Here is a 25,054-nt window from a genome sequence, read left to right on the forward strand (position 1 = left end):
GAACATCTCCCCTCGAAAACACAAAACAAAGTTTTATACAGCTTCACTGTTCGGTTTCTGTATATGGATGAAAGTACTGCTTGTGCTGGACCCGGCATATCCTTCCCCATGATACAGGCAGTCATACACAACGAAACAGTTCGACAATTGCGTCTGCGACTCTACAGTACTATTGCTGCCACCGTAACGTTATCACATCGAAGTGATGGCTCCTGTTGGCGACGGAATGCCGAGACGAGAAAGTAAGTATAAAGTTTGGCGCCTTGCGGACACTGTCTAGTGCGTGAAGCGCTGTAGAAAAGCATTTGTCGTGAATTAAGTGGAAAGTTAAATCCTGCTTTATGCTTCAATCGTTCGTTGATTCATGAAATGTACACAACGTATTTTAAAAAAAACAGCGTCGAGAACACCAACCATCACAAGTGGTTGGTAACAGTGATAATTTCACCTGCTCCAAGTTTAAAGCTCTTTATTTTCCTTCCTATTTGAATGCCGTCATTATTAACATTCTGTGGCTGAAATTTGTTTACATTTGTACAAAAGTTTGTTCCACTATCAATCATGTAGGATAATAAACGAGAGCAAAACGGTCTGCAGTTCTTACTAAGTTCGGGCAACATGATTCATTTAAAGCTCCTAATTTATTATGGGTTTTCTCAATGAATGTCGACGGCTGCTCTTATCGATGTTGAGTTTTCTCAGTGAATACTTCATCTAGTGCATACAATATTACCATATTTTCTAACAAAACAATTTGAAAGGTATGATTTTAATGTACAGAATGGATACAATTTTATGTGAAATGAAATAACGATTTACTTGGAACATTTGCTTTGCTTTCACGCTGTTGTATTTACGCTCGATATGAACCCTTTCTGATTTATGAGATCGCTTTAAAAGCATGAAAACGTTTTTTTTTTGCTTCACCAGGATTTAGCATACTTCGTATGCATTCGTGTACATCCTTCACTGTAAGTGTTTTGTTGATTGTGTCGAGAAGGAAAAGAAAACAAGACGAGCAGCACTTTCAAGAATCCTGATCTTTTACGTATAATTTTCCTTGGAGCAACAAAAAATTTGCTCTTGTGCTTTCGTTGGGCACGAGCTGTGAAGGACAGGGTGTGATGCAAACGAATATACTGAAGCATGGTTTGTTTTTATTCAGCCATCTTTTTACAGAAGCGTTCTAGTGAACTTTATAGGTGTGGCTAATGAATTTGAATAGACCTCGTAGAACGATGTTGGTTCGTGTCTTATGAAGAAAATGTGCAAACGAAAAAGTAATTTCACTATGATAGTTTTAAAAAATGTTTCTTTGATTGTACTTTGAACCGGAGTCGATGATTGTGAAACCTTACATTATTCAATCAATAGAATATACCCGAAAATTGCTCATTTTTCTCTAATAAGAATAGTTGTTCTCAAAAATGTATCCTATAATCAGAAGGATGGTTTTGCTTGATATATTGGCTATTGATAAAAAATTTCGTTTGGTTTGGTTTCGTTCGGGATGCATCAATAAATATTAACACATAAAACAACAATATGTAATCATTGATTAAGACTTTTTTTCCAAATTTTTCTGTACATCATAATTTTATGCATTAATTTTTCTTGGTTACGGTTCATATATTGTAAATTTTTAAGGTAATGATACATGAGCATAGTATTTGATTTTACACAGCATAGTACGACGAATCTCATGATTTTAAATTTTTCTCGAGGGTAAAGTTTCTCAATCCATGAACGAAACAAAAATTCTGCATAACGGGTGATAACCTTCAAATAAGTTTCTCATTAAGATGCATCCATTAGGCTGATACAAATCTCATTTTCATTTTATGTTAAAGCGTTATACGGATGTCGACTCTTTGAATGCATTTCTTGGTTCTGTTTGAAGTTCGTTTCTGTCCAGTTATTTTTATACTATAAGGAAGGAACTTAAAATCTCAAAGTAATCTGTTGGCATATTTATTAGGTTGCATATATTGGGTTGATTGGTTGGTACGTTTGTGTTTTCTGCCGTAATGTGATGATGATTTATCTGGCTAAAACACATTCATTCCATCGGCATGGTGTTTGTGAAGAAATGGAATTAAAGTTTTCTCCAAACATTCATTCTGGTACACATCTTGGTTGATAACCAAACTACTGGACTTGAACCATGGTTTAGACAAGAAGAACGAAGTCCTTTTTCGTCCATTATTTAGACCGCTCTTCAACTACCTTCCTGGGGGATTGTTGTTGAGGTTTGCAGGAAATAATACACAGTCGAAACCGGAAGACTTTCGCTTTTGAAACGATTTTCCGTAAATGTCTGCCAAAATTTTCGCACAGTTTAGTCAGAACGGTACAATGCGCTTGCACGAGGCTTCTTGATTCGACACCATCTAAGCAGAACTGATCATGTATAAACAAAACAAAAATACTGGCACAAAGAGAAAAGCGAGAGAGAGAGAGAGAGAGAACTTACGCATACATACTCTCATCAGAGATATCTGAGTGTGTTTTTTGTTAGATGAGGGAAACTAAAAAAACAAAATTTTCGTTGTCCCCCGTTAATTTCCTGAAAAAAGAACTTAATGTTATTATTTCGATTTGCTCTGATATCATTTACCCTGGAGAGTTTAAACTGTTTATCGTTTTCAACGAATTCTGAAAAATACATATATAGAAAAAATTGCAAAACATTGTTTTATTTTCCCATTACATTAAATTATATTAGATTTATACAGTCCAATTTCCAAGTTTTCTCTGTCATTTTGTTTTAAACACCCGTAGTGTTCATAATTTTCGGTTTCTTTTATCGAATTGCTGGTATCAATTCCCAGCAAATTTGTCCACTATTTTTGATTAGGCGTAAGCTGTATGGCTAATGATTTTTTGAAAGAACCAGGCGATTTTTTCAAATTTTCACAATTTTTCTTCACAATTTTTGTTCACAATCCAGATCTTTGCACTGCGGCAAGTACTACAGAAATGCGTGATAGATATATTTGAACATTACGAGTTTCAGGGAAGCTCTCGAATTCTTTCGAATCTCAAAGAGGATTGCGGCAGGGTGATGGGCTTTTAAATCTGATTTTTTATATTGTTATGAAAGGTGTTATTAGAAGAGTGGTACGATCTTCAGGAAGTCCGGCCAGTTACTTGACATTATGGCATTATGGCACGCAACATTGAGACGTTGACGGAAACTAATCATAAACACGACGAAGAAAGAATACATGAGAAGTAAAGGCTCGAGTGGACGATCGGGTGCAGATGGGACACAAGTTGCATTAGTTGCTGGGGGTACTCACTACAGTTCATACGGCTAAAATTGGAAGGCTATCGTGGGCTTGGCATATCGAAAGGATGTCGGATGAAAGCCTAGTCAAAATGGTTCTGGATAACGTCCCAATAGGAACGCGGCGTCGTGGCGCACAATCAAGTGGAGTCGGTTCTTTGATGCACCGAATGCCACACAGGACTTCGTTTGATTGGTAAAGTAACTATGATGTCGAAGTTTCTGGATGCATTCCAGGCGTTAACTCATCATAACCGTGAGTCAGGGCAACAGGCGATGGTCAGAATCGGAGACTGCACCATCACCTCAAAGCGACCTTTGAATCTCTTGGGGGTTATGGTCGATAACAAGCTCTCCTTTCTATCTATGCCTGTAGAAGAGTCTTGCACCACACTCTCGAATGACGTTGAACAGCTCAGCGATGTGTGGCAGTGAGCACAGATCTTACCAGACCATGGTTGCTTCAGGCAGTATCTACACTGGTTCGGGCACGGGGGAGCCCTTATGTGTCTCGAGAGCGTGGATGCGAGAGAGACCGCTGAGCATGTCTACTTCGTATGCGGTGACATGATGGTGATGAGCAGGTCAAACTAGCAATGGGCGATCTATGAAAAAAAAAATCGATTCTCCTGCATCGATTAATCAAAGTCAATAAAATCGATTCGCAAAAAGATCGAGCCTGAAAACTCGATTTAACAAAAAATCGATTTTTGTTCGGTATAAGCTTTTTACGACTTTTTTTGGCTATATTCATGGAGATTTTGTTTTGTTTGCGTTTTCTGGTTTATCAATCATGTTCAACGAGTTTTCGTACACAATATATACTAACGATACGGCTTTTTTAGTTTATTGCCATTTTCTTTCCCGCATGTACTCTTTTGGCGGTTTTTTTCTACTAAAAGTTTTCGCTGTCGCCCATCCCATGGATCATTTCACGAGACGTTTGTGAACTTGAATCATGAACGAAATTTTGACAGAAAGTTTAAAACCGCTGACATAATGCACGTGAAAACATCAAGAACATCAGCAGGATCCGTGACACCTGTCAGTTCGTGAAATGGTCTATTGTTTCGGATGCACTAAGAGCAATCCAAACCTGTATACAGTCAGGTTTTTTTTACGCGGGGGACGTACCTACGTACATCGTAAAAAAACCACGGTAATTCGAAAATCCGCGTGAAAAACGCGCTAATTCAAAAATCCGCGTAAAAAAACAGCGCTTATTCAAAAATCCGCGAAAAAAAACACGTTTTTTTTTAAATCCGCGTAAAGTAGTCCAGCAAGAAGGGCTTTAGAAAAAACCCGAGACGCTCTAGAACCAGTATTTAAAATTGTCCTCTTTGACAGTCATTCCCGATCTTTCGGTGAGCGGAGGGTATTTTTTGGACTAAGTCTTTTACTAGATAAACACTTTAACGTTTCTGGTTCCAAACCCACGTTAATTCGGAAATTCGCGAAAATTGTTTTGAATTAGCGCGATGTCGCGTAAAAAAACCCGCGTTAACTCAAAAATCCGCGTAAAAAAACCTCGTAAAAAAATCCGCGTATAAAAAACCGCGTAGAAAAAACCTGACTGTAATTGGGTTGTTTAGCTATTTACGGATTTCCGATTTTTATATATCATCCAAAAGAGTGTAATTTTTTAAGCAAAACGTGATTTTTTAATCCTTTATATCATTTTCCTTCGGTTTTCAAATGAAAAATAAAAATTCGCTCTAAATCGTTACATTGACAGTTGGTAGATGGGCAAACTGTCATTGTAGCGGTTTCGAGCAGATTTCAAGCAGTTTTAAATCGCGATTTAAAAAGCGAAGGAAAATGATAGAATTTTTTTAAATCACTTTTTACTTAGAAAATTCAGATCTTTCAGATGATATGAAAAACTGATATAGCTGAACAACCCAATTCATAAAAAAATCGGAGCATCCGCGGCACAAACCCAAATAAACAAAAATGGCGAGCACGACACCATGCAGAACCGAATACAGCACGGCATATACACGACCATTCAATTCAACTTTTGCAATATTTGAGTTCACGAGTACCCCGCTACTCATAGTTGAAAAATAAGCGCATATGCCTTTTCTACCTAAATCAAAAAAATTGGTGCTGGATAGTAAACCCACAACGATAGTAAACAACGTCAAACAATTTTCAAAAAGTGCACTGATATCCAAAATGGTAAATTCAATATCCAATGCAATGCAAAATTTCAGCTAAATCGGAATTCAGGAGTATTTGGTCTAAATTTCACTTTCTCGACTTATGAAGAAAAGCACAGTTTGTAATAGTTTTTTTTGTGCCAAATGTCTTATGCCTTGTTCACACTATAGCAAATATCACGTGATATCGCGTATCTTGAAACATACATACATCTAGTTTTCACGGAAAATTTGGAGTATGGGATATGAAATCAAGATGGGCGATATTACATCATGTGAATAAAATGTCGAGGTCGGGTGTTATCCAAAAAATCGAAATTTTGCTAACTGTTCGTGAAGGCGAGATTTTGAACACTACTTCTAAATAAAACTGTCAAAGTCAATTTCCATTGTCACCCCAATGTACACCAATCAGTTAGTAATGATTGTATACAATATATGTCAAACTTTCGAGACGGTTTGTGGTCTGGTAATTTATATTCAGTTCGAGGTGCAAACTTGTCTCGTCGTTCTTTTCATCCTCGCTAGGGATGGGCGAACGGCTCACGAGCCGTTCATATGAACCGGTTCTTAGAAAAGAGCGAAAGAACGAACGGCTCACGAAAAAGAACCACGGTTCTTTGGACGCACCAGAACTGGTTGGTTCGCACGAACCCGAAGTTTGCCGAGACAACACGAACTGTCAACGCTCGTGAATCATTGTGAACCATGAGTCAGTTCAGAGCCGCTCTTGCAAAAGAGCCGTTTCACCCACCCCTAATCCTTGATATATTTCACAACGCATGCGTATTAGCGAAAATTCATACGGGTTGTCTATTGATGTCGCGTTTACAAAGGCAAAAAATAGTTACTGCGTTAAAATTACTGGAGGGACTTAATTTGGCTGCGGATTGTTCTTTTTCAACTCGACGACAAGGTTATCCAGCTTCCCTGACCTACAGAAAACGTCAAAATGGGCTGCGTACACTATCCGCCATTACCGTTCGTGAAAAGCTGGATTTGCTGGAACCTTATGGGGGTGGTGACATACTGATGAAAAAAGTTGTCATGGACGTAGACAATTGTTTGAACCAACAAAATGTCTATTGAATTTTAGCCCATTCTTTAACTCTGTTCATCCCGGTAAAATTCAGTTAGCGGTTTAGCGATTTCGCTAATTTTCGAGCTGGTTAGCGAAACTGTTAGCGTCGCTAAAATTTTGGCCTTCGAAACGCTAATCGCTAATTCGCTAAATTTTGTAGAGAAGCGACAATAGAAATATTTAGAAAAACTGTGAATTGCTGATGGCGTACGTAAATTGCTTCGAAAGATGAACATACTTTACTGCGAAAGTTACTTTTGTCAGTCTTTTTACCCTAGAATGGAGTTCCAGTTATCGTACAAACCACAGGAGCATTTTGAAGAACAAGCTCAAGGTCTAGATTGAATTTTCGGCACACCAAGAACTTTGGTAATTTGCAATGCGCTTGAAATTATGACAACTTTGGTTCTACTTTTTCGATTCAGATAATAATTGAATTTTTATGAAAACATTCCAAGAGTATCTATTTTTAATGCAAGCTAAATAACTTTTGTTATTCTAGTTTTTACAAAATCAAGTATAAATACCGTTTCGTGAACCTCTTATTGTAAATAGCTTTAAAAAGTAATTGTTTTCGTTTGTTTTAACGAAAAAGATCGAAGTGGTCCAAATCTTACAAAAAACGAGCAATAAATATAGCGATATGAACATTTACATATTAAAAAGTTAGCGATTAGCGAAAGTTCCGCTAATGTGGGTTTAGCGTTCAGCGATTATCGAACTAAATTTTTTGGTTAGCGGCTTAGCGATTAGCGTCGCTAAGTTTTCGGTTAGCGGTGCCCACCACTGCAATTTTCAGATCAGTGTCTGAATTCCGAGCACACACTTCTTCGGAGAGAAGAAAAAAATTTCGTATACTATCAATGAAGAAATTTTCTTCTCTTCAAAGAAAAGTGTTCTCGGAATTCGGCCGCAGATTACGTTAGCAACAATAAATGCAATCACTATTGTTTGCAATCCGTTTTGCACACATTTATTTTTCAGGCGGAAAAAACGATCTTGCCATCCAAAAGATCGATTCAGTAAAATATCGCGCGTAAAGAAATCGATTCAGAAAATCGATGAATCGACTAGAAAAGATCGATTTTGCAAAAATCGGATCGATCTTGCCCATTGCTAGGTCAAACACTCCACTCCAGACAATCTAGTTCGGAAGATGTTTGAAGAAACCAATCCTCTTAACCTCATCTCTTGTATCTTCTCAGGCATCTGTGAGCAGATTTCCCGACAACCTTGAAAAATTCAACGTGTGCTCTGAAACTGTTTTTTCCGGTTTTTGGATGACGATCACTTTCACTTGCCTCCAATTCTGCGACGCCATCTTTTGCTCAAGGAACTTATTAAATAAGGTCAATAAGCGCCTTTTAGCAACAGCAGGTAGGTTCTACTGTAAGTTGATTCCAGTTGTACCTAACACAGGCGCATTATTATTACATAACAATGGCAGCTCATTATTCAATCAAATGTAAACATTTTTTTATAAGGTCTTTTATCAGGGAATGAATAAGAAAAATTTATCAATAAATTCAAAGTATTAGTAACTGGATTAAATCTGGCATATGAAAATAATGTCTTCGTATCAAAATTTACTCTAGCATTCAAGGTTCAAATGGCTTCATGAGGTTCTACCTCATTCACGCGGCCGTGTCTCAGACTCGAGTTCCGTAAATCTTCACTTTTCTGGAGACTAACAAACGTTTCGAGCTTGAAAATAATCTATGTCCTTTATTTTAATTTATAATTTACTACTTGATAAAAAAGGCGCTTAAGTTTACAAGGCCTGGATAAAAGTAAATGACATCGATTGTCTGATGATTATAACCCCTTTTTCAGCGGTTAGTTAAAAAACCAGAAATGTATGATTTTTCATATAATGGTTAAAAGTTTAGAGATTATTTCGAAAAATACGAGCAAATTTCAGTGTTTCCTGTAATAGTAATAATTAATCGCTTGTTCTTTGTGAAACCCAAAACGCCGAAGTGTCTGTTTTCATGCGAATTAAATAAAATGCCGACGTGCGTTACGAACGCGACAGACTAAAAGCCACCTCATGTGCAAAGTAAACCATTACAAGTGGCATCCATTAGCTCGAGACCATTGACAGCACACTATCCGTTTCACTTTCACATTCTGTTGAACCCCATCGCCGCAGAGCGGAAATTGCTGGTCCTACTAAAACTCAAATTTCCACTTCTGATAACAACCAGAACCACGAACACACTCCCAAACCGGCAGGAAAGGAGCCAGTACACGAACGATAGAAATGGGCAAGTCTGAAGCTCGGCGCAACAGCTTCCGACCGCTGTGATATCCTCCCGCAGCTCGTGTCGCACCAAGAACGGAAACAAAAAGGAAAAACGAAAGTACTACATAAACATAGAAGTGGGCTCTCAAGCCCACACTCTTTCTGGGCGATATAAATGTATGTTATCATTATACATTACAGGCGCTGATGAGGGAAGAGCATTTCAAGGAGATGGAATCCGCGGCTCGACGCTCCAAAATTGTGCTATATGCGCACATAATTTAATTTATGTCATTTTTCTGAAAGGTTCACAAGCTCCGAACTTTACGCGCACTTTATACCGAGCGACTGCACCCGATAGCAGGTTGAAATATGCTGCCCAGCAGACGCAGTGGAATGAATCGAGAGCGGTAAAATGAAATGTGAGTTTAATATGTGCTATTGATTTCTGCACAATTTATTCGAATGGATGAAACCCGTGGCGAAATAGAAAAATGATAATGTACTTCGGGTGCTAGATTGTAAAACGATTATGCGATTGCGAGAATGTTGCGGGCTTTAACTGATTTTTTTTCTTTGACGGTAAACGAATAATCCTATGTGAATTACAATTTTTTTTTTAACAGAACTCGCCTTTTAACATAGAGAGACTTGCTAATGGCTAATTCTTGGAATATTAACTGTGTTTTCAATTCAAATGCGTTTCAAGGCACGCTCGTCTCTATCAAAGCTAACGTTAGTGTGAATATTAATGCGAAAAGTATAGAAACCTTGATCCGTTATTGATTGATTTTTAATACGCACAAGTTTTGTTTGGATTGCTCGCACACAGATCTCCGAAAAGTTTAATGCAATGTTGATTTAGAAAATACATTGTACCACTTTGAAGCTCGGTTTTTAGAATACTACACGCAAAAGTTGAAATCTTGTACAATCATTGTGTCTTCCCGATTCGCACAAATGTTGCACAGAAATCGCACAATAAATGTGTGAAACGCATAACGCGACATAATTGAAATCAGAATATGTATCATATACCGACACTTTATTTCTCACATCGAGTGTATTAGTGACTGCTCTTTCTCTCTTGCTCGTAGATTTTCCATGTACGTGCGACGAGACTAGATACGTCACATATAATTTGCAGGTTGCTCTTTCGCTTCTTTTTTGGTTCGGGTTGCGACGCGCAAGGCGATATCTCGTCGCTTTACGTAATGAGCGAGACACCCGTGCTGTACATACTAGATGCCAATGTTGTTAGTCTCACTTATACTGTCGATGCGTGCTTGCTGCTACTCGAGGAAAGCGTGTGTGCAAAAGACTTGAGAAGCGTAGCATATGTCTCGTTCTCAAGCAGAAAGGAGGAGAAAGGTTTTGCTTCTCGCTCGCTTTGCAAAGCTGCTTGATACCAGATGAAACTGTTTAGGTGTAGTAGTTTGGAGTTGACAAATACATTGAAAAAAAAAAAAACGCTAGAGCATCAATTGCGTTATGCCCAACACGCAATCATTGTACTGGTTCCAAACCACATCGACAATTGTGCTAAAAACGATCAATTTTGTACTGGTTTCGCACCATCCAACTTCTGCGTGTACTACAAAACTACCAAACATACATAAGTCTCGACTCGGAACCATTACCGGTTAATATATCATTATTTCAGAAGTTTTTTGCCGACCAATCCCCCGGATGAATGCATGATTTTTCACTTGACACTCGTTGCGCTAAGAAAGTTAGAAAGATCTCAATGTTGTTGATAAGATGACACACATAGACTCAAGATCTATTACTAGAGAACTACTTTTTACCTACTTTTTTGATAGTACTAAACAGGGTTATTGGTTCCTTGTTTAGGAGTGTTTTCGGGGCTGATAGAGGGCCACATTTAATGAAAAAAACTTCTCTACGTATATACCTCAGTGTTGATCTACTCGGAATTATTCAGCTTTTAAATTACTTAGATTTTCTTCATGAAGTGGCTCTAATGCTACCTAGAGCAATTCTATTGATTCCATTTTAAAGTTGAGAAAATTATACCAAGTACAGCTTTACATGCTTAAATTAGTGAACAAATAACATTTTGATAACAAAAATGTTGAAAAGTAGTACTGTTGCAAACGTATTTTATTGTTTTCTCACAAAAAATGTGGCTTACATTATTGTTTTCATAGTTAATATTGATTTTTTTAACCGCTCTACAGTTCCTTCTTCGATACAACTCTCTATCGGCTCAAGTTTTCGAAGAATTTTAATTTTAATGCAATATGTTTAATGGTTTGATTGCCAGTTTTATGTTGATGAAGGTTCTCCACCAAAAAAAATTATCAATAAAATGGTCACCATTCTGGCAATTTCTAGAATGTAACAAGTTAGATAAATTATTTTTACGTGCTAAAAAAAGCCAAATCAGTTCAGTAGATGCTGCGAAAAACGTACCACCAGTTGAAAAAACATGGTTTCGAGAAAAACGCTGCCATCAGTGTAATACTCACTATATTTGCACCCACGACATGCCAAATACATCTTCAATTATATCTTAATGAATGGTCAAAATACCCGAACCCTCCACCTTACCCTAAAAATTCGAAATACAAGTCACGAAACATCATTATTTTTCGATATTTCATTTTTTTGACGTGGGACTACGTCTTTGTTTTCTATACTGGTATGCATTCTGTAAGATTGGCAATGAAACTGGCAGATGTTGCGTCAGGTTTCAAACGATATTAACAGCATAGCACATGATGGATAATAATATCCAATATGCTGGTGGACAGATAAAATGTTGATCAATTTTGTAATACACTAGTTATCATTATTTTTTCATTGCAAAGTGGTAAAAATCGATAAAAAATATTTAGGACAAATTTATGCGAACCATGAACCATTCATATGCGAGCATTCCTAGCACATACGACATGAATAAACACCAACAATTTTCTGTGATATTCTCTGTATTATTATCCAAAAAAAAATTATCAGAGTCTTCCCGTCCCAAAGGGTCAATTTATGTTTGCTTTCATGAACCTAACCTAATTTGATGTCTCGAAGGTAAAGGTTTTTCGAAAAGTTTGAAACAACCACTTTCGTTGAACAATTTCTAAACCTGCTGTTAGAGCGTAATAGGAACTGATGTCTTGAAAGAAAACATGCTGGTAAAAACAACAGTACCGTAGAGTATATGTGGACCAGAGTGCCGGTATTTTTTCGTCGTCTATCATTGCAGCGGGCACGACTTCTATTCGCAACTTATTTTTGCAACGGTTATAAGTTATTTTTATTTATTTTTTATCTTCGATATTCACCAAATAATCGTGACCGACATAGTATTGAACAAGTAAGTTCCTAAAAATACTAATTTATAGAAGAGTAAGCGCCGGCGAGTGCTTAAGAATTTTTTGTCCATTTACTAAGATCTATTCAGTATTTTTTTCCATTTCAACATTGTTAGATATTTTTTTTATTTTTAACTTTACAAAAAAAAAACAATATACTTATATTAGTTGTCTTCGTAGTACAGTGAATGCACAACATCACCAAGTGCAAATGAAGTTCTTTCGAGTGTAATTAAATATATTTCTGAAAAAAGGGAGGGTGAGAATTAAAATACGTAAATCACTGAACAAACGAATTTATTGTGTCTGTAATTACAGTAATTACGGTATTTAGTTCCACGTCACCATTTCATACAACCCTAGGGCTGTATGCCTTGTAGTTTTCTTATTTTTCGACATTCCTTTTCAATAAGAGATCGCACTGTCGTTGTTTTATTCACCTCAAAACTCAAGAAATTCGTTGTGTTCTAGCTTGCAAATAATACAATTCCGTAATTCGATGGAATAACGTAAGTGATTTGATGGTGAAGCCAAAGCGTATCATCCAATAGTGGATTTAAGAATTTTTCTCATTCAACCATTTAACGGGCCGAGGCGAAAAAAAAAATGTCATAAAATTTTATTGTTCATTTCTGATCACTGATCATAGCTCATAATTATCAAGCAGAAAAAAAAACGAAAGTTGTTGGTGGCAATATAGTTACCACTGCCTTATAAAGGGTTAATTTATGCGTTGGACTACATCGATGCAAAATTTGGCTGTAGTGGTACATTTTTTTTGTAATATCGTATTTAGTCTATAAAAATGTTTGTCTTGTACGAAGTAATTGCAATCTGTTCAAAAGTACGGGGAGTTAAATATTAATCATAGAAGCATCTGCTCACGATTATGCAAATCTCTCGTAAACGTGAATAACGATGTTGAAAGTAAATTTGTTAAAATAAACTAACGCAGGATGCTTCAAGAAAGCAATTCATTTATATATATACTGATCTCAGGAGTTTCTAAAAAGTCAACTTCCTCTTCTTGTTCGTGCACACATTAATCCTAAGAAATGCTGAAGCCTATAAGAGCCGTAGTCTGTGTTCAAATAGGAACATACAAAACAGCTCTTGCATAGCTCGTTATACGTGTGTTTCTAATCGAAAGTTTCAATTGTGCCAACGTCGGCAGATTCTGTTCCATTCTACCCGATGTTTTCCCATGACTGGTTTGAACACACAATTGCAGTTATACACGCGCTATCACTCGTTTGTGGTCGGTCTTGTCATGCGAAAATACGACATAGAACCGTTGTCGTACATTTGCTCAATGACACCGACCGCACTACATTCCGACCCTTGTCTGGCAAAATCTGGTACGAGAGACGGAAATTGGCCTCCTGATGGTCTGCTTGGACAAGCCAACCCAGTTCGACCGGCTATCACATTATATTGTGAGTTGACTTGAGGGAACATATAATACGTTCCACACGTGTACCTACGAAAAAGGAAGAATTTTTATCTGCTCGTCACTACCATTTGTTTCGAAAATAGTGTTTAAAATATATTTCAAAAATAGTATTAAAACATATATATAATTGGTTACATTGTCACCGATAAATATATTAACATAAAGTATAGCATAGTAATTTCTTTTTAACCGACCCGATCGATTTATTAATGTGCGCTGTAATTGTAGGCAGAAACCTAGACATTGATTCTATTCTACAGGGGAAATTTCTTCTGTCATCATATTAAAGTTAGGTTGCTCTAAGACACCGTAACGAGAGGTTACTTTAATTAACCTTACTATTGTACTTTTTTTTCTTCCATCGAAAGCGAATCACACTTGCATACCTGTTTTTTTTTTCTTCTTCAAACCAGTCATATCATTCTAATTGCAACCCAATACTGCAAAATGAAACAATCAAAACAGGTTGAACAAAGGTGTTGCAATTTGACGGTATATAACGATCGAAGTAGTCGGTGGCCAGTGGTACGGTACGGCAGCACTGTTGGAGTTTATTCTGTTATTGTTCGACAAAAACCGTCCAACTAAAGGAGGAAAAGCATAGACTCCCTGCTGAGATTTTTACTACAGCCATTATTTCTGTCCAACAGTTGCAGAACGGGGTGAACAATCGGATGAACTATAGGTGCATAAACGAAACACCGTTTGTTGGCCTTTTTGTGAGCGCCGACCAACTCGCGTGACAGAATAGACATAATAAAAAGGATAGTACCGGTGTTGTCGAGCGTTTCTTGACATGGTGTGATATATATTTAGACGTCGACGGTCATAACACGGTGCTGTTGTCTGGTAGTGCAAATAAGGGGAGTCCTAGGTTTCGTTTTCTATTTATTAAAATAAATTTTGCGAACAATGTTTTAACTAAATTCAATTCAAACCGTATTTCAAGTCAAGTATTAATATTATTATTAATAAAGTATCAATACTTTGACTCTGTAGAAACTAGGCCAAAATAGCCTGCTTAGACGGTATCTTCTGTCAAAGACGCTCTACTTATTTATGAGCTTGTATTCATGGCCCATAAATAGTCATATATGTATGTGTATGCGGTGCGTTATTCCTGACATGCGATGTGAATCGCTTAAATAAATTATGGATTGTGATATTAGAAAACAATGCATAGTAGTGACGTTTTATTGGTACCGGTCTAATCGCTGCTGCTAGAGCGTGTGAAGCCTACAAATGATTTCCACTAGATTAGTAGAAACTAATGTTCTGGAATGAACTTTAAGCATAATTTATGTGCTATACAAGTGAAAAATATTTGTAATGTCCATATTTTTCACCTGATCCTTTTACAAATTTACACGGAGAAAATACATAAAATACAACACATCACCAGAAACAAAGAGTGAGGCCATAAAAATGATGTTGAATGCCAGAACGGTTCCACAAGTTCAAATTGTACTTTTGTCCTTCTGCGAAATTGTACTTTTGACACCGCGAAAAAGACATTTTTTCTAGAGAAAAATCAAGAAATAAATGTTTGTCCCTCTAGTGCCCAAGACCGCTTTTAGACGGACCTAAGTAAGACCTCTAAAAAGCTTTAATAAATACTTAAAAATTGTTTATAAAGATTCATAGTGATTTCACCGAAGTCCGTCTAAAAATTAACTTGGGCACTAGAGGGTTAAAAATTAAATATTTCAAAAAAACACTCGAAAAATCAAAAAATCTTTTTCGTTAACAAAACCTGCAAAATTTTAGCTCAACATTGATTGTTTGAATCTGGAGGACAAAACTAAAATAGTTAAAGTTCTCTGAAAAAAAAAATGTTTTTTCAGAGTTCGAATCCCAACGCCGACATAGGTGAAGATGGTTGTGGTGGCGTGATCCACTCACAACCAGTCCAACTGGTCTAAATTCAATTCTAGCCGACACCGGAATATTTTCTAAGGCGAAAAATCTCGAGGATCACGCCTTCCATCGCATGAGGAAGTAAAACCATTGGCGCCGGCCCGGTAATCAACGGGTCGTAAGTTAGGGTCCTGGGTGGAGTCGCCTCGTTGCGTCGTTGATTGGCACAACAACAGTGGCGAAACTGGACCGACGAAAAATAAGCGAGAAAAATAAGCGCATTTATTTGTTTTCGCAAGGGGCTGTCCACATACGACGTGGACAGCTTGGGGGGGGGGGGGTTGTGTGATGTCCACGGTCCTTTTTTATATGGGCATTTGTCCAGGGGGGAGGGGGGTCAAAATCGTTAAAAATCTGTCAACGTGGTATGTGGATGGCCCCCAACAGAATTATTGCAAAAGAAAAACTATCAAAAAATTCGACTAATTTTTTTTTAATGCCAAATGTCTTTAAAAAGCATGAGGACATGGTGTTATCTCGAGCTTGTGGTGTTTTGAAAAAATCGACTTTTTAGGACTTGGAAATTTTTGAGCTTGCAATCAAGGCAGTACCAACAAGACGCACCTTGTCCGTGAGCACATAACTCGACAGAGCAGTCACACGAAAAGAATCTGTTTGGTGGTAAGTTTTTACACCCTTGTCAAGCAAAACTGAATGCAATTGCTTGCAATCCAGTATCTCTACCGGCTGACGACTGGAATCCTTAAAACGGCCGGTCCGGGCGTTCAGCAGATCCTCGGCTGTCGGACTCGAGTCGGTGATACGCCGTTGATCTCCACTACGCGAGTTGGAATGTGCACGAGGTACTCCAGCGTGGAAGACTCGCAAACAGTAATCTAATTTGCTTGTTTGAGGCATGACACTGAAACTCGCAGTTTATCGGGACGAATATTGTTTTGATAGCTGCTGATCTGGGCTGCAAATGTTGTACAAACGGCATTCTTGATTGTAGTAGGTCGAATGTGTAAGCGGACTCAAACAATGCGCGTCTGTTTTTACAAAATCGGAGAACTTAACAGCGGAGTAGGCAACAACGAACCTGTCTCCTCTGGGATTCACTTCCGAATGAGTATATGCTTATGTTTGTTCGAAGAAAGTCGAAAAAATACCGACGGCTTGTAGCATAATATAAATAACAGCATAATTGTCATACTCTTTTACTTTTATCGCTGTTTTATCGAAAAAGGTGGCATCGGAACCCACGTCTGCATTTACTGGAACTCGAAAATTATTCTGGCCCAGATAACCGTATCAGCTTATGTTGGTTGAATCCAAGAAAAACTGCATTTCCGCTGTGATATTTTCCAAAAGCAACTTGTAACAGAACTTTTATCCTGTAAAAATTTCAACAAATTTAATTTGAAAATTTATGTTTATTGTAAACAAAGTATAAAATAGTGCTGTTTTCATTATACTAAGTTTAGTTGAACTGTCCATTCACTTTCGTTTGCTCCAACAACCTATTTTGCAAATGTTATAATTATGCGGTTCTAGACAGGGGTTATTTCCAGCCATTCTAGTATGTGAACATAACTATGACTTCTGACCAAAGTCTGTTTTAGCAGCATTTATAATGAAACTTGCAACATGGTTTCACAGATTATGTAAGATTAAGAACGAAAAAAAAACATATTTTACAGAGATAAGCAAACAGCTATGCTACAAAGAGTCTTATTAAGTTTTTGTTTATACTACAAAATCTATTCCGGTATATATGTACCGGATATATGTATATAAATTTAATAATCTCGGCCATTTCTCAAACAGCATATTAATATTTGCAACAACACTCAAAATCCTCTTCATCCGTTTTGTTCCTACAGAAAAAAAAACTAAGGCCATAGCCACAATTATCTTCGAAAACAAATAATTAATCTTCATTGGATCTTGTTTTCCTCTCTGAAAGACCGAAAACCATAAGAACAAAACACACTTCAAAGGTACGCCAGTGGAAAATAAGTCCATTTATCTGCATCTTGTGTTCCATATAACACTTACGCTCTGATTTATCACAGACGGTGAACTCTGTTGGCTTTTGGAGAACTTCATATCCTTACTCGCTTCCGCTATTTATTATCATCAAACGTTAAGCCTAGTCAATTATGGCCCGGAAAAGAAACGTCCCCCAGGTGTGGCAATAATCGGACCAACTCGGGATTATAAATCAATATGCCCAGTGTTGCGGTAGAATCTGTTTTTCCCCCAAACGGGGAAAAATACTTTATGATTTACATCCCCAATATTGATCATCATCATGGTTGAATTGAGTACAAGATGAACAATGGTTTGGTGACCGACGTACGACAATAAATCAACCATTTCCTCAGATCGGCTTCCTACTCGAAACGGCTCATCGGGTATCGCAAGAGCTAGGCTTTGAGGATTGTTTTTTTTTTCATTTCAGTTTGATAGAGGGACATCTGGTTTTGATCTCGTTTTTTGGCCATTACAAGCTATTGAGTGAGCCGGCTGCTTCAAACCTAAAAAACCCAATCTATTTTGGTACCTCTCATCGATTTGTTCGATGATACTTGACATGTATGTTGTCAACAAGAATGTGTCGTACAACAATGTGCAGCTTTTCAACATTCCCTTGAAATAGGGTAACATTCAATTTTGTTTGGGTGTTAACATTAGAGCTAACGCATATTTACGACACAAGAGACAACTCTTATCGTTTCTTCCATAGAAGTACAAATCGAAGCAAATGAAGTTGGTTTAAGCCTGTCTTGTTACTGACATTGATATTCGCAGTTTCCATGTTATTAGTGAAAGTCGATAACACTCCCAAGTAACACACGTTGTTTTAAAATATTTGAGATAACTCCTCTAATACAACCTTCGGTTATAGGTTATAGTTGACATTTCCTATTCCATGACATCTCTATCACTAGAAAGGCGCGAAAAATTAAAGGCTACTAGAACAAGTACTGGTTAGGCTGTCCCAAAAAAAATCGATGTTGAAAAAGTCAAGGTGCTCAGCCCTAAATTTATACATAATGTTACTTATAGCATTTTTGTAGAACATTTCTACTTTCTAAAAATTTGTTTTCAGGTTGCCCAAACGTGATTTATGAAAAAATGAATTTTTTAAGCTACAAACCCACTCTTTTGCACTTTTTTCAATTCTGTTCGATTCCTAAATTTTTCCATATATTTTTTATTTTTGTGGGGTTGTTTTTGAAAATTTTGCATGGTTTGGTTCAGCATCGCATTCAATTATTTGACTCCCAGAGCCCATTGAACATCACAGAAAAGTGAATTTTCCTCATAATTTTCAGATAAAACCCTTCAAAACACACATAAAATTTTTTTTGATCAAGAACTGAAATTTTTACTGCAAAGCGGGATTCAAGACAAAAATTTAAATGAAAAAAGATCCTTGATATCTTATCGGGGGGCTGAGATATTGGCGTTTTTACATATGATGGAAAACTATGCATTTTGTCAAAAATGCCACTAAAGCTCAATATCTCCATTGCACAGTGTTTTATTTTGCCGTTTGTGCGTATTATTTCATAATAGTGATTCAAATGATGATTATAGCCATAAGGTATGTTCGGAGGAGTTTCAGGATATTCAAAAATGCATCTTTTGATGTAGAAAGATGTGTGATCATTTCACCTATGAGTGAGATAAAAAATTTACTTTTTAATCAGAATAAGATAGACGCACGGTGTTTTCGACAAAGTTTTAGGTTATATTAAAACGAAAAACTTTACCGAATACATCATGTTTCTATCTCTTATATGTTACGAGCAACATTGAGTTTTCAAATAGAAGGCACTAAAATTCACAATTTCCGTTCTAAAAAAAGTTAGAACTTTTTTCGCAAATTTTTCCGAATTTTCAAACCTTCTGCTAAGTTATTAGCCATCTAAAAAAGCATTTGTTTTCTGAACATTGTTGTTTTTTATCTCCCAAAATAAAACAGTTATTTAACATATTTTTTAGAATGCATAGTTTTCCATCACAAATGAAAATGCCAATATCTCAGCTCCCCGATAAGATATCGAGTATCTTTTTGCATGTAAACTTTCGTCGTAAATCCCGCTTTGCAATGGAAATTTCAGTTCTTGATCAAACAATTTTTTTATTTGTGTTTTGTAGGGTTTTATCTAAAAATTATTAGAAATCTTAATTTTTTCGTGATGTTTAATGGGCTCTGGGAGTCAAAAAACTGAATGCAATGCTGAACCGAACCATGCAAAATATTCAAAAACGATCCCACAAAAATAAAAAAATATATGGAAAAATTTAGGAATCGAACAGAATTGAAAAAGTGCAAAATAGTGGGTTTGTAGCTGGAAAAAGACATTTTTTCATAAATCACGTTTGGGCAACCTGAAAACAATTTTTTAAAAAGTCGAAATGTTCTACAAAAATGCGATAAATAATATTATCTTTCAATTTAGGGCTGAGCACCTTGACTTTTTCAACATCGATTTTTTTTTGGGACACCCTACTGGTGCTATATGAAGTAATATATAACTTCATGAAAGCAAGCCAACTTGCTAGACTAAAGCTGCAAAATACATCTCGAGTGCCGACACGGTAAAAATACGTTGAGAATAAGTTATTTTAAGTTTAAATGACTACTTTCGTTGTGAATTATTTTCTCAGATATTTTGTGTGTTACTTGGGCTGGTCAATACAGGTGCATTGCAAAATCTCAAACCGGAAAAAATAAAAGATTATAGCTATTCAACCCTTCCTGTGAATTTTGTTGTCCCTAGCCATTACCGTTTTTTCAGACACTTATATGAGTTTTCTCATGAACATACCGTTAAAGCAACGTACCCGGCGAGCAATTTCTTTACGAAACTCTCACGTAAGTTGATGCGTTTTGGTAATGGCTAGGGGCACCAAAATTCGAAAATGGTAGGATGTAGGATGTTTCCAAACGTGATTTATGAAAAAATGACTTTTTTAGGCTACAAACGCACTCTTTTGCACATTTTTCCATTTTTTTCGATTCCTAAATTTTTCCATATATTTTTTTTATTTTTGTGGGGTTGTTTTTGAATATTTTGCATGGTTCAGTTCAGCATTGTATTCATTTATTTGACTCCCCGAGCCCATTGAACATCATAGAAAAATTCGTTTTTCCCATAATTTTTAGATAAAACCCTTCAAAACACAAATAAAAAAAAACAATTGATCAAGAACTGAAATTTTCATTGCGAAGCGGGACTTATGACGAAAATTTACATGAAAAAAGATCCTCGAGGCTGAGATATTGACATTTTTATATGTGATGGAAAACTATGTATTTTAACAAATATGTTAAATAACTGTTTTATTTTGGGATATAAAAAATAACAATGTTCAGAAAACAAATGCTCTTTGGATAGCTGATAACTTGATGACTTAGTACAAGGTTTAAAAATTCGGAAAAATCTGCGAAAAAAGTTAGAACGAAAATTGTGATTTTTAGTGCCATCTAATAAAAAACTTAATGTAGCTCGTAATATGTATGAGATAGAAACATAATGTCTTTGGTAAAGTTTCTTGTTTTAAGATAACCTAAAATTTTGTCAAAAACACCTTGCGTCTACCTTATTCTGATTAAAAAGTAAATTTTTTATCGCACTCATTGGTAGATTCACCAATCTTTCTACATTTAAAGATGCTATTTTGAATATCCTGAAACTTCTCCGAACATACCTTATGGCAATAATCAACAATTGAATCACTATTGAATTAATCGTACAAAAACTTTAGTGCTTTTTTTTGTGAAAATGCATAGTTTTCCATCACATGTAAAAACGACAATATCACAGCCCTCCGATAAGATATCAAGGATCTTTTTTCATTTAAATTTTCGTCTTGAATCCCGCTTGGCAGTAAAAGTTTTAGTTCTTGATCAAAAAATTTTTTTATATGTGTTTTTAAGGGTTTTATCTAAAAATTATGAGAAAAATTTACTTTTTCGTGATGTTCAATGGGCTCTGTGAGTCAAATAATTGAATGCGATGCTGAACTAAAGCATGCAAAATATTCAAAAACAACCCCACAAAAATAAAAACAAAATATGTAAAAAATGTGGGAATCGAACAGATTTGAAAAAAGTGCAAAAAAGTGGTTTTGTAGCTTGAGAAAATCATTTTTTCATAAATCACGTTTGTGGAACCTGAGAACAATTTTTTTGAAAGTCAAAATGTTCTACAAAAATGCTATAAATAATATTATCTTTCAATTTAAGACTGAGCACCTTGACTTTTTCAACATTGATTTTTGTGGGACAGACAAATTTTTCATTTGTCTTCGTTTTTGAGCTTTTGGAATGCACTTTTTTCATTTTGTCGGCCAGTGATAATCTACAAATGTTTATTAATTGTTTATCGCACCAAAATTTAATGATTACACCGGTAATTTATGTTCATCTATCATATTCTGTTTCCGCTGTCAGATATCTTATATGTTTTAGAATTTTCTTCACCTTAAACTGAAGCAAAGCTCAATGATATGGGATATTAAACGGCTTCGTCAGTGGTTTGCTTCAGCAGGTTTTGCCTTTCGCCTAGAAAGGTATAGCAATCACTTGCAAAACCGAAAGTATAAAAGTGCTCCAAAGGGCCGAATGGCATATATCACTCGACTCAGCTTGACGAGCTGAGCATTTTCTGTATGTATGTGTGTGTATGTGCAGATTTTTATTCTCACTCACTTTTCTCAGAGATGGCTGGACCGATTTTCATGAAATTAATTGCAAATGAGAGGTCTTGTTGTCCCATAAGACTCTATTGAATTTTATTGTAATCGGATTTTTAGTTTGAAGGTTATGTATCAAAATGTAAAAATCATGAAACATCATTATCTCGAAAACTACACAACCGATTTGAAGAAAATTGATTTCAAATGAACTGGCTACCTCTTTTGAATTTTATAAAGATTGTACTTCGGGTTCAGAAGTTATGAAAAGAAACGTGTTTTGAAGACTGTTTAATCTCACTCATGTTTCTAAGAGATGGCTGGACCGATTTTCATAAAATCAGTATCAAATGGAAGGTCTAGTTGCCCCATAAGACCCTATTGATTTGTTTTGCAATCGGACTTTTATGTCGAATCCGTTTTTACGGCAGGACTATCCCGTCCCGGACTACGCTTTGCAGCTGAAAAAAAACACTTTCTGAGCAGTTGCAATGGTGTGCGTAATACCAGAGGTAACAGTCACTTTTGTTTTGGTCGTTATCGCCGTTGTCTTTTATCGCATTTGTGCTACTGTACGAAAAATTTGCCAATTTACTGAAAAATAACAAAATAAAATAAATAAAATTCAACCTGATGTTTGACACGCGAAGAACAATAATCAAAGCAAACCGATTTTGACACATTTTTTTTTTTTGATTTTGACACATACGTGTGAAAGTGTTGGTGTCTTCAAAACTGCACTCTGTTCCTGCGCGGACTGTCCGGGACAGAAAAAGGGTAGTCCGGGATAGTCCAAAAAATGTAAAATAAAAACAGTGACAGGACAAAGTGTAGTCCGCGGGGTAGCTACACCGCAAAAAAACGATAACGACATTAGTTTGCCTGTTATGTTTAAAAATGTAAAATCCAGCTATGAAAAGGAACATATTCCGAAGACTACTTGGACTCACTCACTTTTCTCAGAAATGGCTGACCCGATTTCCACAAAATTAGTGTCAATTAATAAGTCTAGCTACCTCATAACACCCTATTGAATTTTACTGTAATCGAACTGTAACTTCGTCTGTAATGTACCGAAATGTGAAAATCACGAAACTTCATTATCTCAGAAACTACACAACTAATTTGATCAATATTATTATCAGATGAGTGGGCTAGTTAAGGGTTAACTGATGAATTATGATTAAACACGTGGTTTCAAAGTTTGCCTGCCCTATACAATCCCATTTCATTTGATTATAATCGAACTTAAGTAACCGTTATGTATTAAATTGTTAATAAAACAACGTGGTTTCAAAGTTTGCTCGCCCTATACAATCCCATTTCATTTGATTATAATCGAACTTAAGTAACCGTTATGTATTAAATTGTTAATAAAACAACGAAAGTCTATTATCTCAAAGATTACATGACTTATTTGAACATAACTAGTGTCATACGAACGAGTCATCTCTCAAACTTACAAATAACAAACTTCATAACAATTTGATATGTGGCTCAAAAGTTATGGAAAAACAAATTCAAAAAATATTTAAAACTATACTTGCTTTCATCAAACTATTTGAACGTTCCAAATTCATTGATTCCTTGCGATGTGTTTAAAGTCTGCAAATGCACGACGAATCGGCCATAGGATATGATCAAAGTCAAATAACAAATCGTTGAAAATGATTGGTTTTATCGAAATGACAACATCCTCGACTTTTGGCTTCTGTACATCGCCTTAATTCTGAATATATTTATATTGGGTGGTATTCGGCCATTTTCAGCAGATTTTCTGGCATCAATTTCGGAAATACCCATATTGGGAGTTATTTAGTTATATTGGTTGTTTCCCAGAAGCTAAAAGTGATCGTCTTTAAATTCAAAATGGTGTCCAGGGTCAATGTTTGGTTTCTATGCATCATATCGATTACGGAGATATCCATATTGAGTATTATTCGGTCATTTTCGACTGTTTCCTAGAAGTTGCCATTTAGCAATTCAAAATGGTGCCTGAGGACAATTGTTAGCTACATGCATCATTCTGGTTCCAGAGTTACTCATATTGGATAGTATTTGTTTATTTTAGGCTGTTTTTCCCAAACGGGTAGTAGCCATCTTGGATTCCAAAACAGTATTTAAGATAATTTCTGGCATCTGAGCGCCATTCTGGTTGAAGAAAAACCCATATTGGGTGTTATTCGATCATTTTTGGCAGTTTCCCAGAAACCGAAAGTCGCCAACCTAGAATCCAAAATGGGGTCTGTGGTCGATTTCAGCTGCTATGTATCATTCTATCCGGAGATACTCATGTTAGACAGAAATCGGCCATTTTTGGCTGTTTTCCAGAAACCAGAAGTTGCCTTCCTACAATTCATAATGGTGCCTGAGGTAAATTGTTAGCTCATTGCATCATTCTGGTTCCAGCGATACACAGATTGAATGGTATTTGGCTGTTTTTCACAAACCGGAAGACGCCATCTTGGATTTCAAAATGGTATGTAAGATAATTTTTTAGCCTCTGAGCATCATTCTGGTTGAAGAAACACCCATATTGGATGTTATTCGATCATTTTCGGCTGTTTCCCAGGAACCGGAAGTCGCCAAATCAAATTTCGAAATTGGGTCTGTGGTCGATTACAGCTGCTGTGTATTATTCTAGATCCGGAGATACTCATGTTAGACGGAAATCGGCAATTTTTGGCTGTTATTTTGAAACCGGAAGTCGCCATTTTGGATTTCATAATGGCATTTGGAGACAATTTCTGGATTTTGAACGTCATACTGGTTAAAGAAAAACTCATATTGGGTGGTATTTGGTCATTTTCAGCTGTTTTCAGAAACCGGAAGTCACCATCTTAGAATTCAAAATGCTATCTGTAGTCGAGTTTAGCTCCTGTGTATCATTCTAGATCCGGATATTATTATATTGGGTG

At 36.3% G+C, this 25,054-nt stretch overlaps 1 protein-coding gene across 7 annotated transcripts in view; it reads left to right on the forward strand.

Moving 5' to 3' along the window:
- Nucleotides 1-25,054, forward strand: part of LOC129722678 (uncharacterized protein CG3556) — an 86,249-nt gene that overhangs the window by 38,926 nt on the left and 22,269 nt on the right. The window contains exon 3 of one of the 7 annotated variants that reach the window (XM_055676328.1): nt 7,738-7,909. The exons of the other annotated variants lie outside the window; for them this stretch is intronic. The gene's annotated coding sequence lies outside the window, so the exon portion shown is untranslated. The remainder of the gene's footprint in view (nt 1-7,737; nt 7,910-25,054) is intronic. 7 annotated transcript variants of the gene reach the window in all.

Source organism: Wyeomyia smithii, chromosome 2 (genome assembly GCF_029784165.1).
Source record: "Wyeomyia smithii strain HCP4-BCI-WySm-NY-G18 chromosome 2, ASM2978416v1, whole genome shotgun sequence".
NCBI classification, from domain to species: Eukaryota; Metazoa; Arthropoda; class Insecta; order Diptera; family Culicidae; genus Wyeomyia; species Wyeomyia smithii.